We start from the raw sequence: 21001 nt of genomic DNA on the forward strand, positions 1-21001 counted from the left end.
GGACGGACGGGAAGGAAATGCATGTAACCTCCACATTTCCCTCTTTATCTTTATATCATCTCTAAATTACTTATGCCAACCCAAGTTGGCTCTTAATACAACCCAAGTGCTATGTGAGTGGTTGTTATACTGTTCTGTTTAGGAATCATGACAAGCAATAAGGCAAAGCACAGATGCAACTATGGCTGATTTAGTCCGGTGGTAGCCACTTTTTTTCACACATGGGTTTTTCCGTGGTAGCATCTACAAAGGCAGAGCCCAGTGGAGAAGGAGGCCAACCATGATTAATGTCAAATCTAAACATTTAGACTCAATGAAAGCAGGAGGGAAAGACATGGAGAAGAGGAAATTGCAGGATCATGGGAGCCAGTGCCAAGGACCTATCAAGAGGAATTGGTTGATCTAGCTGGGAAGAGGCTCTCTTCCAGGTGGAGCCAGTTCCTGACTCACACAAGCTTCACTGATCGTGAGGAAGAGTTCAAGGCTCTCAAGTTTATCCAAAATCTGCTAAACTCCCGTTCTTCCTGATCGGGCACAAGGCAGCCAGAACTGGGGCCACCGTGCTTCCCCTCTCATTTTCTAATTCTTTTGGGGATCCTATTTCTTTCAGCAATGATGAGTTACAAATCCAATTTGGCTGGTGGTAAAGCCAGCTGGCCCCAACCGACAGGCAAGAGACTGGCGGGTGAATCTGGGTTTTAGGAGGTGGATATGTATCTATTCCAAACATGACTACAAGTGGTCTGTCTGGGGATGAGGTTCCATGGTGGAGCACATGATTTGCCTGTGGGAAACTCTGGCAACACACACACACACACACACACACACACACACACACACACACACACACACACACACAAAATTAAAATTGCTAGAAGCTAATGGTAGATGCGACTCTAAAGAAAGTCTTACGGGGCCGGAGAGATAGCATGGAGGTAAGGCGTTTGCCTTTCATGCAGAAGGTCATCGGTTCGAATCCCAGTGTCCCATATGGTCCCCCGTGCCTGCCAGGAGCAATTTCTGAGCATGGAGCCAGGAATAACCCCTGATTACTGCCGGGTGTGACCCAAAAACCACACACGCACACACACACACAAAAAGAAAATCTTACAACTTCATGCACTGAACGTAAGCTTTGGAGCCAAGAAGACTGGGTTCAAACCTAGCCCTGCTCTTTTTTAGGGGGAGGGCACACCCAGAGATGCTGAGGGTTTACTTCTGGCTATGCTCAGGGAACAGTCCTGGTAGTGCGCAGGATCATAAGAAATGCCCAGGATCGAACCCAGGTTATTTGTATGCAAGGCAAATTCCCTACCCACTGTACTAATGCTTGGGCCCCTAGCATTTTGCTTCTGTACCAGGGCATTGGTAGTGGCTTCTCTGCAGGGGTTTCAGGAGGCGAGTACCACCTTCCATGCAGGAATCTGCAACAAGGTAGGTCCCCGCTGAGAACACTGCCTGCCCCCCCACTCCCCCACGTCCCACAAAAGTGGTAGAACACAGAATGTGAGAGGAAGCCACATTCTTTTCTTGGTGGGAAAGACCACGGGAGAGGCCAGAGTAATAGCAGAATGGTAGAGCATTTGCCTTGCATGAAGCTGACCTGGGATGGAACCCAGGTTCAATTCCCAGCATCCCATATGGTCCTTGGAACCTGCCAGGAGCAATTTCTGAGAGAAGATCCAAATCTCCGTATCTCATATCATCCCCCGCAGCCTGCCAGGAGCGATTTCTGAGTATAGAGCCAGGAGTAACCACTGAGTGCTGCCGGTGCGACCCCAAAGACCCCCAAAAGATAAAGCCATTGGGCAATTTCCCAATGAGTGTAGAACTTAAGGGTAGCTCTACCAAGGCCCAGCCATGGCCCTTGGGGACTCAGAGCTCTTGGCTCTGTGCAGAGTTCCAGCAGCAAGACCTACCCCTCAACCAGGTGGGTGAGTCACATCTCACCTGCCCCGTCTCACCTCCCAGGGGACTCCAAACTCAAAGAGATCTGGACTCTGGTTCTCTCAGAGAAACAGCCAAGTCCTGTAGGCGGAGGCCAGGGAACAGTTACTTCATGTGTCCAGTGCAATATAAACCAGTACTGGTGCTGGGACCTCAGATAGGGCCATCTAATACTATAACAGTCCCACAGTCAAGATTGCTACCACCATGTTAATGAGCAGAAAACAGGTCTCCTAAGTTTTAGGAGCCACAGAACTGATGGTGGTATCAGAACCAGAAGTTCGGAGGCCTTTCCTTTCTCCTCCCTTGCCACATGGCTCAGGGATGTCGCACCTCAGTTTTTCTCTATCCCATGGGGGGAACAGAAGCTGATGTTATTAGTCTTGCAGTTAGAGGCATAGAGAGGGGCAGAATTAATCTATAGACATAAAGGTTCTAAATGAACTTCTAGGGGCCCAAAGCACAAAGCAAGGACTCTTTTTAGCCACGGTGGTTCAATGAGAAGAACATCTGGCAGGTCAGGAGAAAGTAGGGGGGCACAGGATATGAACCCCTAAAGTATGAAGTAGGAGCACATGAAATGTGGAGAATTCCATCAATTCAAAATAGGCAAATATTTAGAAAAAGAAGAAAGAGGAATGGAATTTATGGATGAATCCAAGAACCAGTGCAGAGTAATGCATGTGATGATCCCTGGTCACTGGGGGCCAACAGGTCCCCCATCTGCGGGTCAGACAAACCCACTGGCATTAGAAACAGCCCAATGTTCCAATGCAACACATCACCCAACAGCCAAGAAGCGTCAGAAACTACAAGGTAGGAAAAACTCTCCTCCCCATTTCTTTGGGTGCCCACTTCCATCCTGATTGAGAGTAAAGAAAGAATGATTGACATGTCTGGAGAGAGAAGACAGAGAATCAAGATTTGCTTTATATAAGGCCAACATGGGTTCGATCCCTGGCAAAGCCAGGAGTAATCTTTGAGCTAAGGGCAGCAGTTAGCTCTGAGCACTGCTGGATGTGGCCCCCAAACCAAAAAAGTCATTATCATGACCTGTAGAGGAATTCTGCAACCAGATTCTTTTTTAAATTTTGGTTTTGGGGCCACACCCAGTGGCTCTAGAAGTTACTTCTGGCTCTACTCTCAGGAATCACTCTTGGCAGGCTCTGGAGACCATATAGGAAGCTGGGTGATTGAACTCAGAATGGCTGCATGCAAGGCAAAAGCTCTACTCACTCTGCTATAGCTCTGGCCCTGCCAGCCAGAATCTTTTTTTTTTTTTTTTTTTGGGTCACACCCGGCTTTTGCTCAGGGGTTACTCCTGGCTGTCTGCTCAGAAATAGCTCCTGGCAGGCACGGGGGACCATATGGGACACTGGGATTCGAACCAACCACCTTTGGTCCTGGATCGGCTGCTTGCAAGGCAAACGCCGCTGTGCTATCTCTCCGGGCCCGCCAGCCAGAATCTTAAAGGGAAGGCTGAACCCTTTGTCTTTGTGCTGGGATAATTCCAGAGCACAAGAGTGGGGAGATGAGACACTTTTTACATTTCTTTCAGAGCAGCCCTGACATAGAGAGCACAGACAAGTACATGGTTGGCTGGTAAGGTCAGCTGGCACAAACTTCCACAGGCTTCAGCCCAGCTCACAGATATCTGCTAACTGTATGGAGCCATCTCTCTTCTCTAGGGTGTATGCACAATGACATTGTAAAGACCCTGACAGATGGAGTGGTTACAGGCACTGACAATGCAAGGACCCCTGCTGGCAAAAAAGTTGGAGAAGGCACCGAGATGGAGCAAATGGGGGCAACAAAGTCAAGAGACACAGGAAAGATGGGATCGGGGAAGACCTGGCTGGGCTATAGACCTAAATGCAAAGAACAGGTGTTGCTAATACACCTTTATGTAGTTATGAATTATATTGTCTGACTGGGGCCAGAGAGCTAGTACAGACTAAGGCCCTTACTTTGCATGAGCCTGACCCAGGTTCACTTTCTGTAACTACTTGACTCCCTGAGTACTGCCAGAAGTGACCCCTGGGGCTGGAGAGATAGTATGAAGGTAGGGTGTTTGCATTGCATGCAGAAGGACAGTGGTTTGAATTCCAGCATCCCATCTGGTCCCACAAGCCTGCCAGGAGCCATTTCTGAGCATAGAGCCAAGGAGTGACCCCTGAGTGCTGCTGGGTGTGACCCCAAAACAAAACAAAACAAAGAAAAGTGATCCCTGAACAGAGAGCCAGGAATAAGCCCTGAGCACCACTGGGTGTGGACCCAAAGCAAAAAACAAAAACAAACAAACAAACAAAAACAAATAATTTTTGAGCTAGATTTTTGATGCCTCAGGAATCCACCTATAATCCTGAAGGCGTCTCCTGTGAAGAAGACCAGCAGGGACTTCACTAGAAGACACTTCCTTTTTTTTTTTGTTTTGTTTTTTGTTTTGTTTTTTTTTTGGGGCCATACCCACCAGTGCTCAGGGGTTACTCCTGGCTATTTGCTCAGAAATAGCTCCTGGCAGGCACAGGGGACCCTATGGGACACCGGGATTCGAACCAACCACCTTTGGTCCTGGATCGGCTGCTTGCAAAGGATCCCTCACCCCTACCCCACCTCTCCACTGCAGTTTGCCAGTGAATCTGTGTCCACCCATCCAGTTTATGCAGTGTGTCCCCTCTCTGCATCCTTGAAATCAAATGATTGTGCACCTTCATTGAGATGATGTGGATTCCCCCCAGTAAAACCACCTCGTCCATCTTTGCGATAGGGGAATATGAAGGACGGCTTGTCTCTGTAGTGGGAGCTGTCCTGAGCTGGAAGCTGAGAGGACAGAGCTTTGCATGAGCCAGTCCCTCTGATAAGAGCCTTCTTCCCCTACGTCCTCCCCTCATTAAAATCGAGCCATCAGTTATAGATTCAGAGAGATATCAGAGACCCTCCAAGAAATTTTGGGGGGATTTGGGTCACACCCAACAGTGCTCGGGGGTTACTCCTGGCTCTATGCTCAGAAATCGCTTCTGGCAGTCTCTGGGGACCATATGGGATGCCGGGGTTCAAACCACCATCCTTCTGCATGCAAGGCAAATGCCCTACCTCCATGCTATCTCTCCGGCCCCGACACTCCAGGAATTTAAGTGCACAGCAACTGCACATGGCAGTGAATTAACTGTGTGACTAACAAGTTCGTTTCTCCAGGCTGAACAAGATAAATACAGACTCTTAGTCCCTTTATGGTCCACGAGTGATACTGCCCTTTTTCCTTCTGCCTGCTCTCAAGATCCCTTAAAGAACTTTAAAAACATGGGTACCCACCATCCCTGTACCCTTCCCCCCCCCACACACACACTTGGTAGTGGCTCAGGGCTTACTACTGGTTCTACACTCAGGAATTCCTCCTGGTGGTCTCGAGATGCCAGGGATCAAACCCAGGTCAGAATCATGCAAAGCAAGTGCTCTGCCTGCTGTATTATTGGTTTCCCCTCACCGATGTTTAAACAAGACTCCTTAAAGCTGGCCAGTTTGAGAGTAGTGGGAGCAGGGGTGGAATGGTACAGGAAGAAACTTAAAAAAAAAAAAAAAAAAAAAAAAGGGCCCGGGAGAGATAGCACAGTGGTGTTTGCCTTGCAAGCAGCCGATCCAGAACCAAAGATGGTTGGTTCGAATCCCGGTGTCCCATATGGTCCCCTGTGCCTGCCAGGAGCTATTTCTGAGCAGACAGCCAGGAGTAACCCCTGAGCACCGCCGGGTGTGACCCAAAAACCAAAAAAAAAAAAAAAAAGGATAAGCTAAAGTAATAAATCTAGGAGCCGGAGCGATGGTGCTAGAGGTGTCTGCCTTGCAAGCGCTAGCCTAGAACAGACAGTGGTTCGATTCCCCCACATCCCATCTAGTCCCCCGAGCCTGCCAGGAGCGATTTCTGAGCGTAGAGCCAGGAGTAACCCCCGAGCTTCACTGGATGTGGCCCAAAAACAAAAACTAAAACAAAGGAACAAAAAACCAAAGTAATAAATCTATTTGATGCAACCATTTTTTACTCTGATGTGAGAATGCAAAGGAGATTTTTGAATCTTTACTTGTCTTAAATTAAGTAGAGATGAAAATACTGCAAGACAATAACAAAGGCAATGAAGAAGTCAGGGAGTTTCCCTACGGAAAAGTGGGGTGAACTGCTCTCTGCACAGCACTGTGCTCAGTGCTAGGGATCTATGGGCTGATTTCTCTACCAGCCTCTGAAATCCCCAGATGAAGGCTCATTCCTTTCTAAGGTGGTGACAAAGGAAATTGGGGAGGGCAGGGCTGGTGGAAGAATCAAGCCACTTGTTAGCCAAGGTTTCCAGAAGATACACCCTAATAGAGATGGACATGGAAAATGGGTGTCCCAACATTGGTTTTGTCAGAATGAGTCTGTGCCCTAGGGAAGGGTGATATGGAGTTCCTCCGTGAAGTCATTTCATGGTCAGCAGGCACAGAGAAAGAGCCTACATTCTACAGCATTCCATCCAGTTACAAATGATCCACCTAGGGGCCAGTAAGGTGGCGCTAGAGGTAAGGTGTCTGCCTTGCAAGCGCTAGCCAAGGAAAGGAGGCATCCCATATGGTCCGCCCAAGCCAGGGGCAATTTCTGAGCACTTAGCCAGGAATAACCCCTGAGCATCAAACGGGTGTGGCCCAAAAAAATAAAAACAAAAACAAAAAACAAATGATCCACCTAACCGCCACCTCCAAAGACACTGTGAGCATGAGAACTGGAAGTGAGAGAACACTCCAGAGGACTCAAGAGAAAGTACAGAGTGTAATGTGCTTTTTTTGCATGAGAGTGACCCAGGCTCCATTCCTGGTATCACACAGGTTCCCCAAACCATACTAGAGGTGATCCTTGAGTGCAGAACCAGGAGTAAACCCTGATCACTGCTGATAAAGAAACTAAATAAAAACAGCAAAAGGAATACACCAGAGGGTCTTGGGCTTGCTGGTGGTGGGGTGTTGTACCTTTGTATCTCAACACCATCAACGTTAACACTATTGTAACCATGTTATCTACACTAGAATTAATTGTCATCCCCTGCTGCATTCAGGGAGCACTCCTAGCAGGGCTCAGAAGAGCACACTGGTGCAAGGCACCGAATGCATGCAAGTCAAGTGCCTTACCCTCTGTACTAATGCTCCAGCCCAAATTACTTGCTTTTGAAAGTACATCAGAAAGTGGGTCATGAGAAAGGCCGGGTATATGTGGCATAGCTGCTCCTTCATGGCTCCTGTGGCGATGGCTGGGAGACACTGGCACTGGCCGAGGAGGCTGAGTGACACCCTGGAGCAATCTTTAAGCAGTCAGGGAGTGTCATGGGTCCTCACTCTGTTTCTCTTGCATACACTGTAGTATTGAAATGTTGTTCTCCAGCCTGGAGATTAAATTTGAAAACAGTGGAAAAAGGAAAAACACCCTCCATGTTAGGGAGGAACATGCTTTCTTTCATAAAAATCTCCCCATGCAACCATCTCTCCTTGGTACCCCTCCCACTAGTTATCAGCCTTGTCTCCAGAGCTGAACTGAACTCTGTTTAAATATTTGGAGTTATGGAGACCAGAGAGATAGCACTGCGATAGGGCGTTTGCCTTGCACACAGCAGATCCAGGATGGACGGTGGTTTGAATCCTGGCATCCTATATGGTCCCCCTTAGCCTGCAACCCCTGAGTGCCGCCGGGTATGGCCCAAAAAGCAAAATATACATACATACATATATACATACATACATACATACATATATATATATTTGGAGTGAATCCTCCCTTTCTCCTTCCTTTCCTCCATTATTCCCTTCCCTCCTGCTCTCCCTTCCTTCTTCCCTCTTCCCTCCCTTCTACGTCTTCTCCCTCCCTCCCTTCCTTCTTCATAGAGGTCCAAGTACACCAAATAAGAGAATGCAAAATCTCATGGGAAAAGTTCAAAGTCAAGTCCTGCTGGGACATGCTGTCTGGCCAGCCCTGAGCCTCAGGTGCCCAGGGCTCAAGGCCAGCAGTGCTCAGGGGACCAGGTAGTGCTAGGGATGCGAGCTGAACCTGTTGTGCATGTGCTTGGCACATTGAATTATTTATTGCCCCCTGTATGAGTCCTTTAGTCTGAAATAACCAGAGTGGGGACAACAGTAGAGAAAGAAAGCAGATCAGTGGCAATTGAGGACTAGGGAAGCGATGGGGGAATGGGAGAATGGGGCGTGAGACATAGCTACCTAAAGGCTAAAGTGTTCTTTTGAGGTGATGAAAAGGTCTGGAACAAGATAGAACACAGTGAACAGACTAAATGCAAATGACTTCTAAACTTTAAAATGGTAGGGGCTGGGCGGTGGCGCCCAGGTAAGGTGCCTGCCTTGCCTGCGCTAGCCTTGGACAGACTGAGGTTCGATCCCCTGGCATCCAATATGGTCCCCAAAGCCAGGAGCGATTTCTAAGCCATAGCAGGGGTAACCCCTGAGTGACATTGGGTGTCACTCAAATAAAAACAAATAATAAAATGTTAATTTATTTTATTTTTAAAAAACATATTGTGTCTACTGGTTCTATTTGTGTTTTGAATTGTGTGTGTGTGTGTGTGTGTGTGTGTGGGCCATACCCAATTTGGCTCAAGCCTACTCTTGGCTCTGTGTTTAGGGATCAATACTGGCAGTTCTTGAGGGACCGTATTCAATGCTGGAGATCTAACTAGGGTCAGCTGTGCAAGGCATGTGCCTTACTCACTGTATTATCGTTCCCACTCCTGTATTTGATTTCTATTTTCAATTATTTTCTTTTCTCTTTGTGGTACCACTGAACCATATCCCTGAGCTCATTAATTTTATTTTACACATTCAACTTTGATTAAGAAAGAAAATAGCAAGAGGCTTCTGGGTCCCACCTTGACCGACTTTGACTCAGTAGGTCCAGGATGGATTGTGTGAATGCCTTCACCTGAGATGAATTTCTAGGGTGCCAGAGAAGGGCCAGACGCCAGACATGGTACTTTCAAAGATAGTATCTCAGAATCACATTTTATGGTGATCTGGTTCGTTTTATAGAGGAGACGGAGGCTCAAAGAGATTAAGCAAGTGGTCGAGGGAACACACTGATTAGTAGTGTATTCTAAGCAAACTCTATATCTTCCCATCAGCCCAAAGTGCTTCCTGTGACCTTTAACCAGGTGGCAGAAATGTCATTTGGGGGTTTTATAGGTGCAAAGTGCTATTGACTGGAGGGGAGGGGCAGAAAGACAGCATAAGGGTTATGGGACTTGTTTTGTATGTGGTTGACCCCAGTTTGATCCTCATCAGTTTGGGGATGTAACTCAATGCCATTGTTTCCTTTTATTTCTTTTTTCTTTTCTTTTTTCTTTTTTTAATTTTGAACCATACAGGGCTTACTCTTGGCTCTGTGCTTAGGGATCACTCCTGGTGGACTTGAGGAATCATATTGGGTGCCAGATAGGGCAAACACCCTCCCTGCTGTTCTGTGTCTCTGACCCCAGAGCACAAGTCTTGCATGTCGGAGCCCAGGGGAATGCCTTGGCACCACTCAGCTCCTCTAACCCATCACCACTGGCTGTGGCCCCAGAACAATTCTTTTTTTAAAGAAGAGGAAAAATGCATAGTAAGAAATACTGCTTTCCAGAATAATCTATGAACCGATGACTAAAATAATGCACCTACATTTCTAATTCCCAAGGGATGGGAAAGGAAGGCACTCAACTTTGGCACTGATATTTGGAATGTGTGATAGACTCACAAGAAACCAGGCCTGCCTAGGCATTATTTCATTCATCTGCTCATGTATCTATTCACTAATAAATGTTTTGGGGCCAGAGGCAGAGCAGATGACCAACATCCAGGAGGCCCTGAGCACAGACTCAGGCAGCACATGGCTTCCGAAACAGCACCAGGCCCGAGTGAGATGACTGGGAGGGGCACCACGTACCACTGGGAGTGGCTCCTATTTAAAAATGGAGCTTACCGGGAGCTGGAGAGATAGTACAGTGGGCAGGGCGCTTGCCTTACTTGGGGCTGAGCTGGGTCTGGTCATCCTTAGCATCTCATACAGTCTCCTGAGACCGCCAGGAATGATTCCTGAGTGTAATGCCAGGAGGAGCAAGCCCTGTGCCCTAGGAGGGGGTGGCCCCCTAACCCAAACTATGAAATAAAAAACGATGAATTTGGAGAGGTAGAGCACCTGCCCTGCATGTGTGAGGCCCTGGGTTCCATCTCCAGCAACTCAAAATCAATGATCCATTTCCCAAGTACCTGCTATGTGTTAGGTGCTCTCCTAGGTACGCAAGGATCAAGTGCTTCCCGGAGAAAAAACAGTGCAAGCTTCTATCTGGAGGGAGATCTAGTAAAGATGGAGCCTGGCAGCCAGAGCAGATTCAGAAGAGGAAAGGAAAGATCCCTGATCAGGCTGCTGGAGCAGGCAGTGCACTTGCTTTAAATATGGCCGACTTGGGATCCATCCCCCCAAGCCCTGTATCATCTCCTGAGCCCTGGCAGGAGTGATCCCTGTGAGAGGAGCCAGGAGTCAGCACTACCCCCAAATCTCTCAAATAGAACCTTTCTCCAAAGCCATCATGGAAGGAGTAACCCACACCCCCTTAACTCTTCCTGGGTTCTCAGGCAGTGGAGAGAAGAGGGAGCCAAGTCCTCAACTGCAGCCGAGGGAGAGAAAAGCCTGTTTCTCTTGGGCCCTAACACTGTGACTGTGAATGAAGGAGGACCTGGAACCTTGCTTTTGTGTGTGCGCAGAGCTGAGGGGACTTACTGAGCAGTGCTCAGGAGCCATGGAGGCCTCTCACAGAAGTTCTTGGACTCTGAGGCTGTGTAGCTGACAGGATCCTGCTGTGGTATTGGGGAGGAGGCATAGCCAAGGGTGTCAGAGATGAAAACACTGTCAATGAGGGAGGCCTAGAGGAAATTAGGGGGCCAACCAGTAGTTGGGGAGAGGGGAAACAGGAAGGAATCGAGGTTGGAAGAAGGCCGCGTGTGGAGAATTGAGAAATGGTGACGTAGAGGAACATGTGTGCTGGAACCAGACAGGGTCAGCCATGCGCAATGCAAGCGCCTTTGCCCAGGCCATCTCTCCCCCCACAGTCTTTTCCAAAGATTGGGTTCTCTATTCAATGGGGGGTTGTAAGGTTTCAGAGCAACAGTTAGGAAACAGTCAGGGAAGGGGGCAGATAAGGGGGCAGCATGACCCAGCAGAGCTCCTCACTCACTGCACAGAACCATGCACAGCTCCACTCCGCCAAGGCAGGACATCTATGAAAGAGCAATCGAGTCAGGACCAAAGACACTGCCTGTGTGTGTGGAACTAGACACTGCCTCGTTCCAGCTCCAGCACTGAACTGCATGGTCCCTGAGATCAGAAGAGGGAGACCCTGGTGACTCCTGGTGACACTCCTTAGCACAGCTGACGGAGCCCCTATAAAAGTGGCGACAACATCCCTGCATCACATTTTATGCCAGTCCAATCTGACAGTGCCATGCTGTGAGGTCACCCTGTACTCACACTGGGTTGATACAGCGCCCCACACAGCCCCCAAATACAGGAATACAGGTGTGTGCGGAAATAAGTTATGTCCTTGCACGCTGCTATTCCAGGTTCAATCCCCCTGAGGACCTCCAGGAGTGATTCCTGGCTGCAGAGCCAGGAGCCCTAAATACCACCAGTTATGACCCCAAAACAAATATATTAACAAAAAAGGAGTTTCTTTTTCAGAAATTTTATCATTGTGTTTTGTTGTTGTTGTTGTTTGTTTTTTGGGGAGTTCACACCCAACAGCGCTCAGGGGTTACTCCTGGCTCTACGCTCAGAAATCGCTCCTGGCAGGCTCGAGGGACCCTATGGGATGCCAGAATTAGAGCCTGCATGCAAGGCAAATGCCTTACCTCCATGCTATCTCTCTGACCCACAAATTTATCATTATTTTAAATTTTTTTCATTGCAGAGATCACAACTCCTGGTAAACATTTGGTACAGGGGAAGAAACTCAGGGCCCCATATGCCAAGCTTAGCTTTGAGCCATCTCCCCAGTCCTGTCATTCCTTTTCCTCTTGGCCACACCCAGCAGTGCTCAGGCTTTGAGCTCAGGGATCACTCCTCCTAGAAGTACTGGGGAGATTATATATGGTGCTAGGGGTCAAATTGGGTCAACTGTATGCCAGGCAAAAGCTTTATGCCTGTACTATCTCTTTGCCCCTGGTCATCTTTTGAGCTCTCAGCTCCCCCTGGCACAGAGGTCAGGGAGGATTTTTTTGGCCACACCCTGTGACACTCAGGGGTTATTCTGGCTCTGGGCTCAGAAATCACTTTTGGCACACGACCATATGGGATGACAGGGATAGTGACCCCAACTACCAACAGTTTGCAACATCAACCCTGGGGGCAATGTGTTGTGGTCCCTCCAATCTGGAAGCAGAGTGAAAAGGGGGATAAAAAGGCAGAGCGAAGTTGGCAGAGAAAGAAACAGTGAAAACATCTGTCTTCAGTCCTGGCTTCCTCCTTCTAGAGGACAAAGCTCCAAGAGAAATAGAACAGGCCCAGACTGGAGAGACAGTCCAAAGGACTGAGCGCAGGCCTTGTATATGGCGAGACTGGATTCTCATCACAGGATCCCCAATCACTGTGCAACTCCAGCACTGCCGGATATGGCCTCAAAAACCCAAATTATGAAAGACCACGATGGGGGCAGGGTCTGGACTCCCACTCCTGACCCCCAGGTCACCTACAGTGCAGCATCTCCCTGGCACATCCCGAGGAGTGACTTGAAGAAGGCCTGGCTCTGAGTCACCTGTAGCCCAGAGGAGATCTTGTAAAAATAACTGCAGGATGAGGCCCCTGGATTGCTATTATTCATGGAGAGAACAAAAAGCAGGGCAGGAAGCAGAGGAGGAAAGTGTCGCTCAAGTCAGCATTCACCTGACAGGCAGCAGGGAGCTGCTGGGTGAACCCCTCAGATGTACTCCTGGGGGTGATTATGTAAGCTGGAGAGAGGGTCTTCTCTGCCACTTTCCATCCTCTAACACCATCTCATCTCCAGCTACCAATTCTTGGTCTCTTAGGAAGCCTCTGCCAGGATAGGGGCTCTGTCTGGGGTCTTCCTGAATGTGGGCCCAGAAATGAGGACTGTGGAGTTGGAGTGACGGTATAGAAAGGGAAAGCATTTGCCTTGCACGTGGCTTATCCGGGTTCCACCCCTATCATCCCATATGGTCCCCTAAGCAGCACCAGAAGTAATTCCTGAGTGCAGAGCCAGAGTAACCCCTGAGCACTGCCAGTTATGGCCCCAAACCAAACCAAACCAAAACAAAACAAAGCAAGAATTGAGGCATAAGGCATACTCAAAGGCTTCAGAGACTCTGGGCATAAGTTTGGTAGTGGGAGCATCACCAAAAATCAGAGTGCATGGCCAACATGGGCAATGCTGCAGGTCGCAGAGCTTTCATTTCTCCCCTCAAAATGCTGTTGCCCCACAGGCCCACAGAAATGGTCAATGTTCTGGACACACCGCCCCTCGTCTCCACCCAGGAGAGTCTTAGTTCATCCAGACAGGCAGGTCCCAGTTGAGAAGCTCATCAAAGTCTCTCAGGCAAAAGCACACAAGAGCCACCATTCAGAGGAATGTGGCATTTTGAGGAGGATAAGACCAAGGGGTCACCTCATAGTGACTCTTTTTGGTGGGAGGTGAGCATGTTTGGGCCACATCTGACCATTCTTAGGACTTACTTCTGGTTCTATACACAGGGACTACTTCTGGCAGGACTCAGGGGACCAGGTCAACTATGTGCAAGACAAGTGCCCTACTCACCTCAGATTGCCCAAGCCCACCTCCTAATGACTTTATTCCAATTTCTGACAAAATTTCAGGTCCACTTCTTGGGGTAGGTCACAGGAAGACAGACATCCTTACTCACACACTCTCCATCAAACCTAGTCACAAAAGGTCAGCAGGTAAGTTGCTTGCCTTGCGCATGGCTGACCCTGGTTCCATTCTTGGCATCCCTATTTGGTTCCCAGAGCATCAATAGGTACACATCATTGTACACGGAGCCAGGAGTAAGCCCTGAGCATTACAAGTATGTCACCCAAAACAAACAAAAGAACACTGAAAAAGAAAATCTATTCATGACTAAATTTTTTAAATTCTAGGGTTGAGATCATATTCTAGATATAGTCTTGTATTTTGCTTGGCAGTATTGTATCATTCATCATTGGAAGTTTTGTATCATTCATTATTAATAAATCTGATTTTATATTAGTTTTCACCATGATCTCCAATATTGTGTTCACCAAAGAATGATGGTGCATTCCTTTTTATTTGTTTTTGGTTTCGGGCCACACCGGGCAATGCTCAGAGGTTACTCCTGGCTCTGCCCACTGCACTTATTCCTTGCAGGCTTGGGGTTCTGGGAATCGAACCTGAGTCAGCCACAAGGCAAACACACCCACCCTACCTGCTATGCTATGTAGCTCCAGTCCGATTTTTTAATGTTATGGGTGGGGGAGCAAAGGCCTATATCCTGCAATGTTTTATTTAATCAAGTAAAGAACTTTTTTTTTTAAGAGGACTCACATTCAGCTATGCCAGTGGTCCCTGAGTCCCTTCTGTGCCTGGAGCAATAGAAAATGGGGCAAAAGATGGCAGGAGCAGGGAGGACCATCCAGCAGGAGCAGTCAGGGGCATCAGAAGCAGAGTCTCCTCCCCCAACTTCCATCCCCCACCCCTGTCTCCCCAGAACTCTTTAGCCAGAAGCTTTATATACCCCTTGGCCAACTGTCATCCTGCAATAGTTACAAGGGGCAGGCTTTTGGTCTGATGTCTTTACCCGTACAGGGACAATAACACTCTTATGAATGACCAGGGGCCATAAGTGCCTCGATTTTCTTATACCTCCTAGCTCAATCAATGGTGCCAGGGCTAGTGCTTAAGGAGAGAACTCAACTGGTACTGAGGATCAAACCTGGCCAAGCACAGGACAGACATGTATATACTTTATCATATGCTGCATCTGAATAGGGTGAGGAGACTATGGAGCCAGATGTAGGAAAGACTTACTAGCATATGGTTATGTGCACAATACACCCTTTTTCTCTAGTCTTGAGGTCACAGCTCTTTTACTTTCCTGAGTCTGTGTTCATAATCCACCACACTTTACTCACAGGAAAACCAAACCGCTCATTCAGATGAGTGGAAGTTCCAGGTGCTATCTGGGCAAGGGGACCAAGGGAAATGAGAGGGAGCAGACAAAGGATAGACCATGGAGAGGCTCTGGAAAGGTCACCAGGTGTAGAGATGTGCAAGGATTGGTCCGAAGCCATCTGGTTATATAAATAAACTTTTATGGGAATACAGCCAATACCGTTCACTTAAATACTGTCGAGGATTATTTTCAACCCCGAGTTCACTGGGACAGAGACTTGTCAAGATTGAAAGTCTGGGGGCCCGAGTGATAGCACAGATGCCTAGCATGTGGCTGACCCAGGACAGGTCTAAGTTGGATCCCTGGCATCCCATATGGTCCCCTAAGCCAGCCAGGAGCGATTTCTGAGCACAGAGCCAGGAGTAACCCCTGAGTGCCGCTGGTTGTTGTCCAAAAACAAAAACAGAAACAAAAAAAATTGAAAGTCTAGGATATGAACACTATTTGACCCTTTTAGACAGTTTGCTGACCCCTGTGTTGGAGGCCAATTATGCTCTGAACCCTACGCTCCTCCTTCTGTCACCAAGCTGTCCAGACTGGAACTACACCCCCCAGCAATTTCTGCAGCAAAGTGGGACCCCCAAAATTTGTTCTCACCCATGGACTGTATGCCAAGGGACGTGTGGCATTGGGAGACCAAATGCCGAAGTGGTGGAGGTTTTGTAGGAATAGTTCCTAGCCTAACCCTATAAAATGCTTTTGTTGGACACATCTTCCCATCATCCTCCAAAATATGCTAAAAAAGCACAGCAAGATTGTTACTAGCACAGATAATTGGTTTATCTGTCTTTCGTACTAAATGCAGAGAGATGGTTTACATGTAAAAATCTAAGACCCCCCCCCTCTTTTATTGCACAGAGAACTAATTTTTTGCTTCTTAAGTATGATATTGGTTGGCTGAGAATGTCCGCATATGCTAGGGTGTGACAGAATCCAAGATGGCAGGTGACTGGATTCCCGAGTTATCTCAGTGAGGAATGTCAATCATTTTGGACTGTTGGCAAGCAAGAAGTTCTAGCATGTTAATCCCCTGAAATTTGGGCAATGACTATGGAAGAACCACTCTTTTTTTTTTTTTTTTTTTTTTTGATTTTTGGGCCACACACTGTGACGCTCAGGGGTTACTCCTGGCTATGCGCTCAGAAGTTGCTCCTGGCTTCTTGGGGGACCATATGGGACGTCGGGGGATCGAACCGCGGTCCGTCCTAGGCTAGCGCAGGCAAGGCAGGCACCTTACCTCCAGCGCCACCGCCCGGCCCCATGAAGAACCACTCTTAATACAACTGTAAATTTGGCTGTTTAAGAAAAGTGAGAATTGAAAGACCTATAAACAGAGCTCCCACTTTCCAAAGGAAATAATTCAGAATAGTTTGAATATCTGAGTCTTGTTTTATTAATTCGTTTTTAAATTGGGGCCACACCTGACAGTGCTCAGGGGACCATATAGGATGTCAGAGATTGAATCTAGGTTAGCTGCATGCAAGGAAAGCACCTACATGCTACACTATCTCTCTGGATATTTATTAATTAGATTTGGTATATAAAAACTGATATTTTAATGACCAAATTATGTCAGTGACAATAAACACCAAACAAAATCTGAAACAGGGATGGAGTGATAGTAGATCAGATAGGGTGCTTGCCTTGAACACAGTTGACCCAGGTTCAATCTTTCGCATCCTCTTATAGTCCTCCAAGCCTCATCAGGAGTGATTCCTGCATAGAGACTAGAGTAAACCCTGAGCAATTCTGGGTATGGCTCAAAAACAGAAACAAACAAAAAAAAGGAGCGACCTGAAACAATAGCACAGTGGGTAGCACATTTGCCTGACTAGGGCCAACCAGCATCCCATATGGTCCCTGAGGCCTCCCAGGAAAGATTTCTGAGCACAGAGCCAAGAGAAACCCTTGAGCTCTTCTGGGTGTGGCCCCAAATCAAAAAACAAATTATAAAGGAAACAATTAGCTTGAAATATTTATGGCAGGCCAGTGTGGTTGGAGAATTCTGAGCAAATGGGCAAGTGGAGTATACAGGAGGAAGATGAGAATCTGATATTTTGTTTATGTTTTTGTTTGTCAAACCAGGGCTGGCTGCAAGTAGCATATATATAGTTTTTTTTTTTGGTTTTTGGGCCACACCCGGCAGTGCTCAGGGGTTACTCCTGGCTGTCTGCTCAGAAATAGCTCCTGGCAGGCACGGGGGACCATATGGGACACCGGGATTCGAACCAACCACCTTTGGTCCTGGATCGGTGGCTTGCAAGGCAAACGCTGCTGTGCTATCTCTCCGGGCCCAGCACATATATCTTAACCTCTGTAGCCTCAGTCCTTATGAGTTCAAATTGCAGTAGCACTCTTTTTTTTTTTGGTTACACCAGGCAGCGCTCAGGGGTTACTCCTGGCTCTATGCTCAGAAATCGCTCCTGGCAGGCTCGGGGGACCATATGGGATGCCGGGATTCGAACCACTGACCTTCTGCATGCAAGGCAAATGCCTTACCTCCATGCTATCTCTCCGGCCTCTACAGTAACACTCTTTTTTTTTGTTTTTGTTTTTTTGGCCACACCTGTTTGATGCTCAGGGGTTACTCCTGGCTAAGTGCTCAGAAATTGCCTCTGGCTTGGGGGGACCATATGGGACGCCGGGGGATCTAACTGTGATCCTTCCTTGGCTAGCGCTTGCATGGCAGACACCTTACCTCTAGCGCCACCTCACCGGCCCCAGCACTCTTGCAGATAACTATCAACTACAAAGTAGAAACAAAATCCAAAGACAAGGATCAGAAGCAACTGGCAGGTAGGGAGATATGGAGATTTGGGAAAGGTGGCAGGACCTAGCAAGAATGAGCTGGCAGGCATGACCTTAAAAGTATGAGGTGTTCTGTAAGAGCAGGACATGCTCCACACAGAAAATGAATCAAATTTCACAAGAAAACATGACACGTTCTTTTTAAAGAATAAGAAGACAGTTTGAGAGACCTAGAGCAACTAACATTTGATAGCAATGTTCAGGACATTAGAAATGAGGAAAGAAATGGGCGTGGGACTAGACTCAGTGTATATGGTGAGACATTAGCCTCTTAGTTTTGGAATTAAGGCAGGCTAACATTTTCAACAGAATGAAAGGATCAATCTCAACTCATGAGAATGGCCTTTTAAAAATGGACAACAAATCAAGAAAGTGCATTTGTCTTGGATTCATCTGGACACATCCTCATCAAAATGAATTAAATCATGGCAGAGGGGGTAGAGTGGTTTGGGGCCAAGCCAACAGTGCTCAGGAGCTATGCCTGGCATGCCTGGGGGACCATGCAGTATCAGAGAATCAAATCATTGCCATTTCATGCCAGGTAAACATTGTACATTCTTTACTATCACCCTGACTCAGAATTTTTTCCCCAGAGACATAATTTCAAACAACAAAGGAAATAGGTGCAGGCAACCGAGAGAGTAGTTGGGACAACTTTGTGGTGAAGTGGAAGACTATGAAATATTCAAAACTGCTGAAACAGACTCAGGGGGCTGAGCCAGAGGACGCTGGGAGATGATGAGGCCATTTGCCTACAGATTCTTGCTTCTTGGCTCTGTAATTATTGAGTGAGCACTACCTGAACTTCCAGTTGTTCTAGCTGTCTCGCACTCTCTCCTGATTTTCCAGGTTCTAGAGGATGTCAAATTTTCATCTGCCAATAGTGAGTAGAAATCAGGGGATGCTGAGAGGCGCGCGCGCGCGCGTGCATGCGTGTGTGTGTGTGTGTGTGTGTGTGTGTGTGTGTGATGGAACTGAAGCCTGAAAGGATGTGTCCATACAGAGAGTTTGGGAAGCAGCCAGACCAGGAGGAGCAAGGTGCCTTCTCTGCAAACACTAAACAGCGCACAAAATGGACCAGTTATCTCTGATGCAGTGGGACCGCTTTGGTGTGGCAGAGTGAAAGGATCCCCAATTGTCACAGATCTAGAGAGCAACCGTGTCAAAGGAGGAGGAGAGAAAGCTTTCTTTTTTTTTTTTTTTTTTTTTTTGGGCCACACCCGGTGACGCTCAGGGGTTACTCCTGGCTATGCGCTCAGAAGTCGCTCCTGGCTTGGGGGACCATATGGGACGCCGGGGGATCGAACCGCGGTCCGTCTCCTAGGCTAGCGCAGGTAAGGCAGGCACCTTACCTCGAGCGCCACCGCCCGGCCCCGAGAAAGCTTTCTTAGGAGAGAATCTACAACACACCCAGCTGGCTGGGGAGTTTGGGAGAGGGGCAAATGAGGACATAATCTTAGAAAATTTTTAAAAAGGCAAGGAATGACGTACTTGCGGGAAAAAAAGTTACGTGCATAATTACAGTATGCATATATAAGGCATAAATATGATATACATAAAGAATTTATAATGTTGGCACCAATGGGGATATATCTAGTAGGCATCAAGGGCACGTCCTTCAAGGTCAGGCAAATAAATATTCTACTTAAAAAAAGGAAGAAGGAGCCGGAGTGATGGCGCAGCGGGAGGGTGTTTGCCTTGCATGCGCTAACCTAGGTGGACGAAGGTTCAATACCCTGGCATCCCATGTACTCCCCCAAGCCAGGAGCAATTTCTGAGCGCATAGCTGAGAGACCCCTGAGCGTCACTGGGTGTGGCCCAAAAACCAAAAAAGGGAGGGGGGGGGAAGCGGAGTGATAGCACAGCTGGTAATGCATTTTGCCTTACACGTGGCCCACTGGAGCTCGATCCCTGGCATCCCATATGGTCCCCCCAGCTTACCAGGAGAGATTTCTTTCTTTTTTTTTTTTTTTTTTTGGTTTTTGGGCCACACCCAGTAACGCTCAGGGGTTACTCCTGGCTATGCGCTCAGAAGTTGCTCCTGGCTTGGGGGACCATATGGGACACCGGGGGATCGAACCGCGGTCCGTCCAAGGATAGCGCAGGCAAGGCAGGCACCTTACCTTTAGCGCCACCGCCCGGCCCACCAGGAGAGATTTCTAAGTGCAAAGCTGAAAGTACACCCTGAGCGCCACTGGGTGTGGTACCCAAACAAATAAACCAAACAACAACAACAACAACAACAACAATATAGAAAAAGAAAAGAAAAAGCCAAGGGCTCTGAAGCTGGTTCCCAGGTACCAATGTTTACCACCGAAACCAAATAATGGAGCTCAGACCCACACTGGAAGGGACGGGAGAAGTGAGGTGAGGATGCCCATTCCAATGAGGCTGCCCACTGCAGGGTGGAACCTCGGGGTGCTACGTCTTCCCTTTTTTTTGTTTTTTTTTGTTTTTGTTTTTGTTTGTGTGTTTTTTGGGTCACACCCAGCAGTGCTCAGGGGTTCCTCCTGGCTCTACGCTCAGAAATCGCTCCTGGCAGGCTCAGGGGACCCTATGGGATGCCAGGATTCGAACCACCAACCTTCTGCATGCAAGGCAAACGCCTTACCTCCATGCTATCTTTCTGGCCCCACGTCTTCCAATTTTTTTTTGTTTGTTTTTTGGGCCACACCCATTTGATGCTCAGGGATTACTCCTGGCTAAGTGCTCAGAAATTGCCCCTGGCTTGGGGGGACTATATGGGACGCTAGGGGATCAAACCGAGATCCTTCCTTGGCTAACGCTTGCAAGGCAGACACCTTACCTCTAGCGCCATCTCATAGGCCCCACGTCTTCCAATTTTTACACACTATCTCTTACTTGAAATATTTTTAATGAAAATTATCCCTATTCTGAAATGTTGGCAGACTCCCCCTCCTCCCTTTAAAATCATTAGACAAATAAAGCCAGTGTGTCTGAGGGCGGATTGTCAATGTGTAACATGTTTGTACATTCATGCTAACATAAACCCCATCTGCTGAGTTTCCAG

The sequence above is a fragment of the Suncus etruscus genome, chromosome 18 (genome assembly GCF_024139225.1).
Source record: "Suncus etruscus isolate mSunEtr1 chromosome 18, mSunEtr1.pri.cur, whole genome shotgun sequence".
Taxonomy (NCBI): Eukaryota; Metazoa; Chordata; class Mammalia; order Eulipotyphla; family Soricidae; genus Suncus; species Suncus etruscus.